General features: G+C 40.2%; 1 protein-coding gene across 1 annotated transcript in view; it reads left to right on the top strand.

Moving 5' to 3' along the window:
- Positions 1-1,773: 1,773 nt before the first annotated feature.
- Positions 1,774-12,766, top strand: part of Eaat2 (Excitatory amino acid transporter 2) — a 151,107-nt gene continuing 140,114 nt past the window's right edge. The window contains exon 1 of the mRNA XM_083125048.1: positions 1,774-2,192. The gene's annotated coding sequence lies outside the window, so the exon portion shown is untranslated. The remainder of the gene's footprint in view (positions 2,193-12,766) is intronic.

Here is a 12,766-nt window from a genome sequence, read left to right as displayed (position 1 = left end):
TTTTGCATTAAATAATAACTTTGTGAAAGTGTTTAACATGGATTGAATTATATGTAAATATATAGTAATAGTAATATCCGCAAATTCAAATTCAAATTCTTTATTTACGTGGGCGAGGTTCAGCCTGAGGCTGTTCTGCCACCTAACCCGTGTCATCGATTACATTTAAATTTACATTTCTTATGTTATTACAGTATTAATACAGTGTGCAATAAACTGTATGATTTAGTTACAAAATCTATTGATAAAATAATAGTAATAATTGTATGAATAAAATGATACAAAAATTGTGAAAGACAACTACATAAAAATAAAATAAAATGAATGAAAAATAAGTAAAAATAATAACATGTAGACAAAATACATAACATAAACATACAACTTACATCATAGTATTTGAACACAATCTCTGCTCTGCCAAAAGAAAATTCTTTACTTCATTTCGGAAAGATTCTATTTTAGATATGCTCGACATGGTCTTAGGTAGGGCACTCCATATTTTTGCAGCAAAATATGAAAACGACGACTGATATGCCTGTGTGTTGCAGAGTGGAAGGTTAAATTTGAAATTATTTCTTGTATGGTGGCTGTGAATACTGGTGCGAGGGACTGAGGGTGCTGTTCAAAATTGGGTTACATTTTTGGATTCAGCATGGCAGATCTATTCTTCCAAGTTTGCTAATCGCGAAGATGAGGATGGATGGTGAGAAGATGAAATATATGAAAGCCAATCACAAACATGATGGATTACACAACGTGAGTCCCATCGAGGATACCGTGTGTCCAGACGCCAGAGCCTCGCTAGTCTGCAAAATGCAGTCCAGGTGTTCTACGTGAAAGGGATGTTGACATTTGGGTGTCTCGAGATAGAGTCTTCCCGGCAGGGATTTAAAAAGAATAGACTGTCCCGACTAAATCGGGATACGAAAGTTAAATTCTTGCAAAATCTGGAAAAGCATCAGTGTCATTTTCGTTAGTTTTTATGGGTTCATATTAAAATATTTTGTAGTTCTAGAGGAAGATCATGCCCCCTCCCCCTCCCTTGTGTACGGACCTGTGGTATAATGTTCCCTTTGTTCATTACACTCTGGACAGACATTATAAGTATACCAGATTTTTAGGTTCTAAATAGTATATGCTTTTAAGTTCCTAACATATGTTCTAAAAATACTAAAATAGGTTCTGAGAATATTAAATTTTGCTTTGTTTCAAGATTTATAAAAACGTCATGGACTTGGAGGGTGAAAAATTGACAGAGATGTTTCAAACAAGTTAGTCGTTGAATTTTTTGTCACCAAGCAGAATAAATACCTCTTGTGCGATATAAAATCTTCCGTAAAACCTAAGAAAGGGTTTGATTTAGGAGCAAAAACCTACAATAGGTTATGACAAGCAAAATAGGTTATTACTATAAAACGTCATCAGTTGTTACGATTTTTAGTGAAACGCTGACGTAACTAGGTCTAATTGTGAGACCGGAATAATCGAGAAAGCAATCTATGTACAACACTGGAATAAGGGCAAAGGAACAATCGCGAAGAGGAATAAGCGATAAAATTTCACTTTCACGCTTAATCCTTCTTTTCAGTTGTTCAAGCAACCTTCGACATATTTGACCTTTCGCAAGAATCGGCAAATCTAAAACGCCCTTCTCACGCTATCCAAGCACTGCCAGTAAGCTGGTGACGTAGAGACAGTGTTTGGCGTTCCGTCACATGATAAACGAACGTCTTTCTGTTACTTCCAACAACGTTACATAACCTTCCCCAGTCAGTCCACCTGAATGTTACATTATCTCCCCCTGAGAAAGGCACAGGAGTTTAAACTATGCACACACAGAGAACGCCAAACAATTGAACGTGGTCTTCCAAGGTTCCACCTAATCAAAAGAACAGCGCGTTGTGACGTAATGCCAGACACCTTCCTTTGGGGAAGTGGTGTGTGTCTTTATTTTTAAAACTGGCAAGTGGAGTGCCTGTGTGTGACGTTTCTGCGTGTGTGTGAGTGAGTGCAGCAGCGTGCGGTGAGGAAGGCTTGTAGACGATGCACAGGTACCGTGGCCACTGCTGAAGACGGCTGTATCGACGAGGTGGTGCAAGTTTCAACAGGTTTGGCGACCTTTGCGTGTTATCTCTCCCTGAGAGGTCAGGTGGGAATCGCGAGCTATCTGTCTGCAAGGGCGTTTTGTGCAGGTATGTACTCGTAATTAGTGATAATTAAAGAGTCTTGCATGTCAGTGTTAAAATTTGTGTCAATTTATTTTTACAGTTGAATGGAGGCACATGGGCAAGCACTTGCGCCACACGTTACACGCTAGTAAGTGTGTCTACAGACAGTTTTGTTCGGGTGGGCTGAACGGTGGTGGAAATATTTTCTGTTCGGATCTACTTTGATGATCTTGGCTGCTAACATTACCTCTTTCTACCCCTTTTTAGTTATCTCTTTCCCTTTCCTGTGTCTTTCTGGGCTTTCCCTGTTTATCTCCCTCGTTTTTTCTTTCTCTTTCTCAAGGGTTTATCTAGAATTTTCCGTTTTGGGGTCTAGTTCCAAAATAGGGGGGAGGAATGCAAGGGTAAATTTCGATCCAGAGTGACCATAAATTGAGCCTTTTTAAAAATAAATTTGCTGGGGTGTTTAGGAAATTTTGGGGGTGTTGGGGTGTGCTCTTTGGACCTCCCACGGGGCCGTTATCCACTGTATCCCCTCGAAAATTACGTCAATTTTTTTTTTTTAATCTACAGATTTCTATGTTTTACGTAATGTAAAAGTGGTTTCAGCTTTAGGAAAGCACAAATAACTGAGATATTTGATCCCAAAGAATGGCCCACATAAGTTAAAACCTGCAATTTCGGAGTATTTTCGAAGCTTTTGTTACTAAAAACTGTTTGTATGTACACTAAAATAGCGAAAGCACGCGCTGAAAATACTTATCAGTACCAAACCTAACAATCCTAACCTAACTACGTAAAATTATAGCTGCTGTTGTGGAAAGTCGTTGGGGTGCTATATTCACTTGCGCTAAGCCTTCGCGCTGTTCTGCTTCACAGTAAAGTAACATGCTAAGGCAACAGATGTACTTTACTTCACAATAACAAATTTCCGAGAGCTAAAATGAACTGAAAACGTTCATAAACAACAAAATCTTCATAAACCATGCAAGATGTTTCACTTTCTCTAATGGGTCAAGGGTACCCCTCCCGCTCCAACCGACCTCCGTGGCAGAGTGGGTATCACAGAGCCTAACAACGACAGGGGTCGAGGGTTCGAATCCCGACCTGGGCATGTGTTCTTTGTAAGTGTCCCTTCATCAATTTCATCATAGCTCATCCTCAACGTCGTGACTAGCTAAAAGTGGCAGAAAAGGGACGCTAAATAACAAAAATCAAATCTTTGGATCCCCCTCCCCCCTTGATAATCATGGACGTCGCGGGAGTTGGGTCTAAATCGTGGGTCGTACCTCCCGCCCTGGAAATCAGCATCGCTGATTATAAATTATAGAAAAGGAAAACTGTCTTTTCATAGTCGATAAGCGAAATAAAGTTCATTGAATTAGTATTCTAGAATAAAAATCAAGGGAGAAAGGAAGGGTAGCAAGAAAAAGGTGTGATTTTTTGTTATTTTGGGTCTTTCCTGCAACGTTTTGCTAATCGCGACGATGAGTATTATGAAATTGATGAAAGTACACTCGCATAGAACACCCATGCTTAGGCTGGGATTCGAACCCGGGACCCTTGGTGTCGTATCGGGCTGTGCTAAGCATTCCGCCGGGGAGGTCAGCATGGTTCCTTGAGTTTTCTAAATAGAAATGAGCCCCATAACTTAATATTCGTGGCTAAACCTATGACTTGTATCTGTAGTGAAATTTTTAGTTTGAAAGCAGCTGTGAATTTTCGTTCACATGTGGCTTTCCTGTACTTGATAAATAGAAGTTCCACTTCTACATTAGAAGTACCCTACACTGTTTCGTACCCATCCATACAATAAAACAGGGTATTAATGCACAATATAGAGAATGTCTCAAATTCCTTTCCTACTTCTTATACTCGCTAAATATGCAGTCCTGGTAACTTATCTGGAGTTGAGTTTTGGGGGTCACGTGTAAAAATTGTACACTTACATCTATATATGTTGCAAAATTACTTTCTTCATTACCGCAATCATTCTCCATACATAAACATAACAACCTTGTTTGATGATATGAACAAGTGACGTTCGGCATTCATTGCGCTGTTACAGCGTTGCCACACTGTTCCTTTGTTACTTGAACGAGGTAGAAGAGCATGTGGAACGCGGACTTTGATTAGAAGTAAGTTTGGCAACGTGTTCGACCGTTCTTCTAGAAAAATTTAGTTTTGCGGAGTGAGTAAGCTCGTGCTACAAAACTTATATTTTGTGAAAATATGTGCTCATTTGGAAAACATTTAACTGATATCCCCACGAAACTATTTCCGGTAAGGTTAGGGTAAGAAAGTAACTTGATTTTCGTTAATATTTGGTAGATTAACTAATTTTGGCCTTCTGATCAGTACATTATGAACTGGTAGCCGCACGAACCATGCACGGGTAGCCCCACAAACCATTGACGGAGAGCCCCTTGAACCATTCACGGATAGCCCCACGAACCATTTCCGGCAAGGTTAGGTTAGGCAAGCTTAGTTAAAATTTTGTTCGTAAAACAATGCGATTCAGCTTTTTTAATAAAAAATCTCAACTTACATCAGCTTTTTTCGCGGATTCCAGACGTGATCCACGAATTTTAACAACAGATTCGTGATTAGAAGGCCAAATTTAGTTAGTAACCAAATATTAACGAAATTGGAGACATTCTCTATATTCTGAATTCGCTCCTAAAACAGATGGAACGAGGTTTTTCTTTCTCAGACTGAATTTTCATCAAGGACTTTGTCCCATCTAACAATAGGTCTGCGCACGCCTGTAAGTTCTCTTTCCCTCTGTGTGTGTGTGTGTGTGTGTGTGTGTGTAAATGAAAAATGGAATTGATATTTTAATGAGATTTTAACAATTTGTAGAGTTGTGACCTGAGAAGACCCTTAGAATCAATCTGTTTTCCACGCACTACATCTGGAAACTGTATGCTGGCAGGCTATTGAGGCGCTCTTGTCTGGTTGTCTCCCTCCACCTTTGACTGCCACTTCACAGCTCCAGCTCTTAGTTCTTGATTAGCAGTTCATCGCTGTAGGCTTTGTTATAGTCAAAATGTTTGATCTTTTATTTCACAGCTTTACAGCAGTTCCTTTTTGTGCAAATAGACCTGTCCTTGAATTGTGATTAAGGTGCAAATAGCCGGAGTGCTGAAGAAATCTTGTATGTTTTTCATAATCATCTTCCTCAGGGTATTTATTTCTTTCTTCTGTTTTCGGGTGCGTCTACTTCCGGAAATTATATTCCGAACCACCTTGATTTTAACTTAATCTGAATGAATGGAGATCATTTGTTGCAAACGAGGTAACCCACAAATTTTGGAGTTCGTTCAGGTTCGATACGTGTTGGAGTTACATTAAGGTTTAAACTGTAGGTCCAGTCTCAATAAGCCTTTCAGTGCATAAAGTGGACTTAAAGAACAGTATTTTCATAAAACACTAGAAAATACGATTATCACAAGTGTCCCTTCATCAATATTATCATGTCAGCACTCATCCACATCGTCGCGATGAGCCAAAAGTTACAGCAAAGCGAGGTAAAATAACCAATTCAATCAGTCAAGAAGAAATACGAACGCGAGACTCGGTAGCATTCACTGGATGCCAATCAGGATAGGGAAAGTCCTTCATTCATTCGTAAATGAAAATTAAATTCAACTAAAGTGTATTCCACTTTTTAACGCGCACAATACTGATTTCGTTTTCGTTTCTTTCTAAAACATCACTTTTTACCAGTGGCGGCGATTAGGGGGGTGAGGGGGCAGTTGGCCGCCACTTTTGTCCCCGCACTATGCTAAATCGTATCTACAAAGGGAAATATACTCTCTTTGCCCCCCAGTTTTGGCACCTTACCCCCCCCCTGGTTTTGGAACCCAATCGCCGCCACTGCTTTTTACAATCAATCTTCTCGTTTTTTACAACATTCAATCATACTCCATAATTTTAACAAAAACCCATCGTAATCCCTAAAGCAACCAGAGTTCAAATATGTATAGACTTAAGCACGTCACTATTCTCTGACGTCATCAGAATTAGGCTAAATATTTGAAAAAATATGAATCATATGCTGTTATAAAGATTGCAAAATAGCAACAAAAGCTGCGTATTTGTCAAACTGAAAAGGATGTGGATTTTTTTGTCCATATCACGTCTTGATAATGTCGCTGACACTACCACCTTGTAATAGAGATATCCTAAGTTCGGTCCCCGGTGCAGTGTACAGTGAATAGCATCGCGCTTTAAATATCTGGGTCCCCTTCCGATTGGCCTATCCGTGAATAAAGTTGACCTAAAACAAACTGCTGTCCACATAGAGCCAATTCATCATAATGATCGTATTGAAATAAATTTTCCGTGTGTATCGAGATTTGATGCATTCCTATCGGTATGTTTCCTTGACAATGCTTACACGATATGTCGAAAACAAACGTCATTCTCCGGTTGTCCAATGAAAAATGCCGTGTGTTCTCTTGAAAATGTGAATTGACTTTGCTCTGAGATAACCAAAAATAGGAAAGTTATTGTGGTTACAATGTTTTAGAAAATTTTCAGTCGCCATGGCAACTGCAGTTACAACTGCCCATGGGCGCCCTATATTTTTCTACCCCTGCCTTCATCAATACCATCATTCATCTTCGCGATTAGCCAAAAGTAGCAAGAAAGGAGGGTGACCATAATATTTTAATCAAAAAACTGGACATCCCAAGAAAGTCAGTTTACCCCCCCCCCCCACTCATGAAAATTCCGGTTAGGGCTAATTATTAATGTTATTTTTTTACTTTATGAAAGTATGGAGCACATGAATGATACATTATACACATAAATGAAATATGATCCTCCATTGTCAAAGGTAATCATTATTATAATATCAGTATGGCTTTCATATACTCTGTCCCTGGAAACTCTGGAGTGAGCGAACGAAAATATGTCTGTGTGCAAGTAGCGACTCACGAAGACTCGACAAATGATCACCTGAGATGGAACAGGATTGCGTGGAGGGGGAAAGGCACTGCAGCTACCAGCTGTTTCTATCAGCGCGTACTGCTTCGCTCCCCCCCCCTTTTCCTATCCGTCTGAGCGACCTTGCTCCACAAAGTCCCTGGGCAGAGTATATACCCTGTCCCAGCTAACTGTGGAGCAGGCGAACGAATACAAGTCTGCGCAAGTAGTGACCCGAGATGGCTCCACATAATTGCGTGGAGTGGGGGGAAGCGACTGAAGTTACCAGCCATCGAGCAGCGTCTACTGCTTCGCTCTGGCCAATAGATTTCCCTCGCTTCTCTGACGCTATGCGCTGCCTTGCTCCACAGTTAGCTGGGACAGGATATAGAGTTTCTGTTCTCTTCCGATTAACCTTTGATATTAGTCGTCAGAAGTATTTATTAGAAGAACCGTTATTGTTTAGAACAATATTATTCTTGACCAAGAGTTAAAAAAAACCCTCCACAAAAAAACTTACCTCACATATCGGAATTTGACATATAACGCGAGATTTATCTTTTGAGTTTACGACAAGACGCAGGAATTTGAATTCTTGTAGCATCTCCGTATTAAAATTACATTCACTGCTCTACAAATAACGAAACACACACAAACAATACGTGAGCTCCTCAACTGCTAGAACGTTCTCGACGACAATGAAACGTTTTGATTCTTGTGAAGCGTTTGAAATACAGTATCTGTTTACCATGGCACTAGTTTATTTTCTTAGAATGAAATGCCGCAAATTCATTCAACTTCTAAACTTTTATAAAACGGGACAAATAGTACTTTTTAATAACATCAACGGGACGACCGGACACGCCTCTTAAACGGGACTGTCCCGGTCAAAACGGGACAAAAAAGCGAAGCGAAACAGACCAATTGAATCAATCGGCGCGTGTGTGTGTGTACGACTCTATACCCCGCGACAGGTTAAGTTTGCAGCAGGTTTTATGTATTAAACCGCGCGAGAACGGCGCTCAGCATCTCCCGTGCGAGTCTTGCATCGACCGCCGAGCTGTTCATATCACAGACACTGAGGAAATCGGCAGTATTGCAGCGGAACTATATTCTGCGCGCACGTTTGGGTCTACATGGGCGAAACGTTGCTGCAAACTTAACTTGTCGCGGGGCTTAGACGAGCCCGCAAGCGAGACAGGCATTTGCAGCTCGAGACTAAGGCCTCGATCAACAAGTCTCCTCTCTCGAAGCCATCCGCACATCAGCTGCAACCGCACAGAACCGATAGAAAAAGTCAATGCAGTCCTGTACTTGCATGAAAGTACCTATTTATTCTGCTCGCACGTGTAACCAACTTCCGTACCTATATATATCCACCGCTCTGCTGCCGCCTCGAATTCGCAGTTTCGTTTTTAGAGCGTGCCGAGTTTTTTTCCTCTCACTTTAAGTTGGCCAGTCGTTGAGGTAGGAACACGGCAATGAGTTCGCTGCTTTTACACTGCTTCCTTTTCTTCCACTTTCTTCGAAAGAAAGGGGAATGTTGGTTGGGTACTGTGTCCTTCAGGAGGATTGGAACTTTGGAGTGGTCAAGGAAAGTAAGGTACAGGGGTACATTGTACCCCCAATTTTTTGGAAAGGGCTATAGTACCTCCAAAATCCACAGATCCAAGTTGTAACACCTTCCCCCCGGACGCAAGAAGCTATTGTTCAAAGAATCTCATTTCTAATAGCAGTGGTAGCGTCGTCACCTTGTAATGAAGGTCCTGGGTTCGATACCCGGAGGAGGCACATAGTGGTTCGCATCCCACTTTAAACTGTAGGCCCAGTTCCAATTAGCCTTACTGTGCATAAAGTGGACTTAAAAACACGAACTCAATTCTAATAGCAAAAGGGGTGATCCTTTCTGAAGACTCCCAAATATCAAACCACATTTCCAAGTACACCCTGGACTTCATTGTGCAGACATTGTCCATATGAAATTTGCCGATAGAAATCGGCATTTCAAATATTTGGACATCGGATATTCTGACATCCGTATATAGGATTATCCGGATATCTGAAAAGTTCTGATATCCGATATTCGGATTATACTAATTATCCGGATATACGAATGTGTGCATTATAAAGAGAGTTTTATCGTTTTTCTGTTTTACGGGCTATCCACATGTTATTTTACTCATGTTCGTATTTGACTGTAAGGATTTTCTACAAATCCGTCATCAAATCTGTACTATCCGGATTATCCCTTGCATCCGAAACTAACATCGGATAATTTGAAATCCGAATAACAGTTATCCGAATTTTCTGGCCATCCCTACTGCAGACTAGAGAGACTGGCGTCTCGACTTATAGACAGCCAGCATAATCTTCTGTGGGGCTCGTGTTGTCGTCCATCATTGACCCTTTATCCACCTTACCTTATCATTTATCCTTATCTTCCAGTTTAGCCAAAAGTGGCAGAAAAGCGAAAAAAAATAATCTAATAGCTAAACACACACAGTTTATTTTGTCTACAAATACTATCTCACTTTCCACCTTCAACCTATTGTACAGTCACTGACACATCTGGGTTGTAGAATTCAATTGGAAGTCAGTGGAACTGTTACAACCCACTACTGACCTTGACTGTACTATATAATGGTACTACAGAGCATTCCCTGACATTCGCTACCGAGACTCGGCGGCAAGCGGCCCGGCATCAGCGCTTGTCTTCCCCGATGGACGGGTCCGCGACAGTCGCTAGAGTCGGCTATTAAATTTACAGTTTTCATATTGTGTCCTAACCTTGACTACAGAAGGTGTTGAAAATGATATCCCTCTGCTGCAACACATTCCTGGCATCTCCGAAGAAAATTGGCATTTACACTTGCAAGTTCGTCTACTGTAATTCTCCCGATTTCTCGTACAATACTCTTTTAACTCACGGATGGTGTGCGGATTGTCTTTGTGTACTTTATTTTTAGATTAACCCATTTTTCTTTCCACTTTTATTCAGAACTGACCCGGTTACTCTAAACATTTTTACGAGCTTTAATATAGTGGACCTATGCGGAACGGGAACACCAGGAAATTTCGTTGCAAAACGTCGTCGCACTTCTCCACAATTCCTCTTTCCGAAGTAACACTCGACAAGATAAATCCTTTGTTGTAATGTAAACTTTTGTGGTGCCATATTAAGCCACAATCTTCAACACACACACACGGACATGACACAACACAACTTCTGAGGGAGGATTATACTGGCGTCAGTCTGCAACGTCAACAGAAAGGGAAAGAGAGCGAAGGCAGGGAGAGCGAAAGAAACACTGTAGCGTGCGACTATCGCGGACCCGTTCACCGGGAAAGACAAGCACTGACGCCGGGCCGCTTGCCGCAGTGTCTCGTAGCGAATGTCAAGGAATGCTCTTTAGTAAGCTCGCGTGATCTGTGCTCTTGGGAAACTTTCCTAAAGGGGTGAAAACTGTTTAAAATGAGTGCAAAATGTTAGAAAAAGATAACGTTTAGTAGAAGGAAGTCAAGCTACAAGCTAATCTCAATCTAATCGCTGCACAAGGCATAGTACACATTTCTAACAGATAGGTATGTAATATATAAATATACTTCAGAAGAGTACGCGACTAACCTTCAATTTCGAGAGTTTCAAGTGCAATTTTCAGAAACTAAATACTTCCACTATGTGGTAAATTTTCAAATTTCATATACGTAAAATTAGGAACTTGTGAATTCAGAATGCTCGTTGTGAGTTCATTTTAACAGGTAAAAAGGGTAGGAAATGAAGGGAACTTCTGAAATCTTGAAAGCTATTTTATCAAGCTGTGTGTTCAAAGTTCAAAACTGAACAACTACGTAGATATACCTCTGCCTAATTTTGACAAATTTAGGGATATGGTAATTGTAGACACAATTAAGGTGAATTATTTTAGAAATAAGTGATTGTTCCTGCAGTTTTTTTTTAAACGATTCGCCGAAAGTCGTTATGCTTTTCTCATTCTCAGTACCTGACAGGAAGAGACAGAATCAAATCAATTTGCAATTCAGAGACTATAGATGCATCAGACATCGAGAACTGTAAATAGACAATGGATTTTTGTATTTTTAAAGGTATACCCGCCCCCCATTTTTGCCAAGAGAAAGGCAACTGTCCTTGACCCTCAGTTTGGCACTGCTCACAGGAAATTAATAGCTAATAACCAAAATTAACCTTTCAGTTAACTTGATCAAAATTTGCAATTTTATGTTTTTGGTTCATTTCTCACAAATTATGTACATGCTGAATTGTTGCTATCTATGAAAATTATATAAATTATAATTAGTCATATTCCTTCAGCCGTCCTCCGTGGCGAAGTGGTTAGAACACCGCGCTACAACGTCAGGAGTCCTGTGTTTGAATCCCGGACTGGGCTTGATGTTCTTTCTGTGTATCCCTTTATCAAGTTTATCATATCATCCTCATCGACGCGATTAGCAAAAATGGTAGAAAGGCGAAGTAAAATACATCACAATCAATCATATTCCTCAGTTATAAGCATGATTCAGAGTGCGGCCTTCATTTTTGTACACAAATAAATTTATTGCAAATGTCATCTAATTTTATAAGAGAAACTTTTTGAATATACTTCTATCATTGCACACAGCCAACTCTATTTTTAACTTGGAATTATGTAAATGCCGATTGCGAGAGCCGACGTGGCACGACATACGTCACTAAGTACGTCTCTAAGTTAATATAAAATAGATCAATTTTCTGGAAACGCAAGACAGTGATCCGACATGAAACACACCAATCAATATATGTCAAATTGTGTATTCAAACGGAAGATTTCTTCCTTTTTGCGAGAATCCATTGATTTTATCCATAACTTTGTCAAAGGTATGTACGAAACTACACTTATACCTAAAGATATTTTGTTTAATTTGAAAATTGTAGCGAGACAAGTCTTGAATTTCTCTCGGGTCTGTCTCGAAATCGAGACGATCCTGTGATGGTATTTTAAACCACGAGCCGAGAGTCAGACCTCTGTAAAATAAAATAAGAAACTTCGTGCCCAAGGCACTCAGAATTCATTCAACTTTGGTTTACCTAAAATAAATTTGCATTACTATGCGACTCATTCAGACAAAGCAAGCGGATCTATCTGCAGGTAAGTCGTATGTTTATCGTAATTGCAAAGTTAACCCATTAGTGGCAATTTTAAACGTGTGTGCTGCGAGGTTTCATGTATTTAGGATAAATTTGTTTACTAAGGTCCATAGAGCAGAAACGAATCATCAAACAAAAAAAAATACTGAGAAAAGTTGTTCGTCTTTTCTCGCTCTATCTCTCTGCTTCTGCCTTGATCCCTCCCTTTCTCGTTTCTTCTGCCTTGCTTGCTCTCTAATTATCTTTTCTTCCACCGTCGTCGCCTTGTAATCAAGAGGTCCCGGATTCGATACCCGGTGAAGGCACATAGTGGTTCGGATCCCACTTTAAATTGTAGATCCAGTCCCGATTAGCCTTACTGTGCATAAAGTGGACTTACAAACCAACTCAATCAATCAACCCATTCTTTTCTCCTACCTTCCTCCCTGTATCAGTTTCTTTTTTGGCTTGATCCTCTCTCTTTCTCTTTTCTTCTGCCTTGCTCGCTGTATCTTTCTCTTTTCTTCTGCCTTGCTCGCTGTAT

This window comes from Lepisma saccharinum, chromosome 7 (genome assembly GCF_977018435.1).
Source record: "Lepisma saccharinum chromosome 7, izLepSacc3.1, whole genome shotgun sequence".
Lineage (NCBI taxonomy): Eukaryota > Metazoa > Arthropoda > Insecta > Zygentoma > Lepismatidae > Lepisma > Lepisma saccharinum.
The sequence above is the reverse complement of the archived record's forward strand: the minus strand, read 5'-3'. Positions and strand labels throughout refer to the sequence as shown.